Here is a 2,138-nt window from a genome sequence, read left to right as displayed (position 1 = left end):
GGTATAGGCCAGAGGTGTAGGGGTGATGAGAGGCTCCACCAGAGATAGAGATGAGGGCAGCACAGGCAGATCAACCAAGTACATGGCTGAGGGAACAGTGGGCAAGACAGGAGAGGTCTGCTGCGCTATCTGGGTCACCTCAGGAGCTAGGGATCCAACTTTCACTGAAGCGGCTGCCACCATCTTGCAGTGTTGCATCCTAACCCATATTGCACCACTAGGGCCTGTTTAGTTTGTGTATTAGTGTGATGTTGGCCTCTGAGGGTGTATTTTGAAGATTTCCTCCAATCTCAACTTTTGAATGTATCTGATAAGCATAGGTATTAGTTTACCTCTGAAGGTTTGGCAGAATTTGCTTGTGAAGCAATCCAGTCATGGCCTTTGTTTTTTTGGGAGAGATTTGAATAGTATTTAAATTTCTTTACTGTACTTGGTTTGTTCATATATTCTAATTCTCTATTCAGTCTGGGATGATTCTATAATATTAATAATCTGTCCATCTCACCTAGATTGTTGAATTTGTTTGTATACAATTTTCACAGTAATGTTTTATTAGCTTCTGTATTTTTGCAGTATCTGTTCTAATATCTCTTTCATTTTTTGATCAACTTTATCCTTTGTCCTTTTTATTACTGAGTCTAGATTGAAATTTGTCTTTTTTTTTTCAAAGAACCACTTTTTGGTTTCATTGATCTTTTGAACTCATTTTGATTTCTATTTCATATATTTTTGTGTTTTTTTTTAAAAACACATGCTATTTTACATGTATAATTCTCTTCCATTTTAAGGCTCAATAATTTTACACTCCATGTCTTTCTGTTTTATTAATTTATCCATAAATGAATACTTGGGTTATTTCAATATTTTAGCTAGTGTAAAAAAAATACTTCTATTTTACTTGTTTTAGTATCTTTTCTTTTCTATTATTTTTGTTATATACCCAAATTGCTGGAACCTATTGCAATTCTACATTTTGTAGAAACAGCACATAGTTTTCCAAAGTGATTGCCTGGATTTTCTCTCTACTAATAGTGTACTGGAATTACAATTTCTGCACTATGGTCAAATGTCCTTTTACGCCATTTCTCTTCCTGATGCAGTAACCAGTTATATCTCTACCTTAAGATAGAATGTGATAAAAGAAAAATATTAAAAAGATGTCAAAGTATGATTCAACTTGAAAATTCCACAAGACTCAGCAAAGATCTGTCTAATGCATGCTTTTGCTAAGCACATGTAAGCCTTGATGCCCCTTCTTCCAAGGAGAAGTTTGATTTCTTTGAGCTAAAGAGATTTAATGGGCATTAAACTGATTGAGACTTGAAATTGAGGAATTAAAGAATTGTAATACCTTGCATAAAACTTACAGTCAGACATATTTAAATATTCTATATGACATAGGAGGAGGAATTTTGGAATAAAGAACCAGATAAAATGAATTCATTGTATAGCATTAAAAAGAGGTTGAGGAAATATTTCCATATCCATGTCTACCAAATTATACCATAAATATATAAATGTTAATGGTGCAGGATGTAGCTTCTAGTTCATATTCTTCTTGCATGCATAGACTAGAAACCAGGGAATATAAGTATAATGAAAGCATGTGGCTACTCTTGGAAAGGATTTAGAGATCCTGATCTACTCAGCTGAAGAGGCTGACAAAAGGAAAGTGATTGCAAAACTTTATAGCAGTCATTCTAATACTTCTGTTATAAAACCAATAATCTTGGATATAAAGGAAGTCGTATCTTATACAGTGTTAGATTTAAGAAAAAAATATCTAATCTTCAAATAAGGTAGAGAGGAATCCATTCTCTTTCCTAGATGCAAGACAGTGAGTCTAAAATGTTAGAATAAAACTTCTAGATAGGCTAATATATGAACTTCAAACAGTCAGTTAGATCAAGTGTTCATGTTGTAGTGTAGAAAGAATAAAAATCTTTGATTTTAAAAGTTGACATTAGCGGGCTCTCCCTGGTGGTGCAGCAGGTAAGGACGCAGTACTGCAAGCTAGCCAGCCGCAGCCGCTTCAGTGAGAGTTCAATTTTCTGCCCGGAGATGACCCACATGGCGCAGCAGACCTTTCTTGACCCGCCCGCTGCTCCCCTCAGCAGAGTACATGTCAGTTAGACTGT

The sequence above is a fragment of the Condylura cristata genome, unplaced genomic scaffold (genome assembly GCF_000260355.1).
Source record: "Condylura cristata isolate star-nosed mole 26May11 unplaced genomic scaffold, ConCri1.0 scaffold00014, whole genome shotgun sequence".
In the NCBI taxonomy this organism is placed as follows: Eukaryota; Metazoa; Chordata; class Mammalia; order Eulipotyphla; family Talpidae; genus Condylura; species Condylura cristata.
This window is presented reverse-complemented; position numbering follows the sequence as displayed.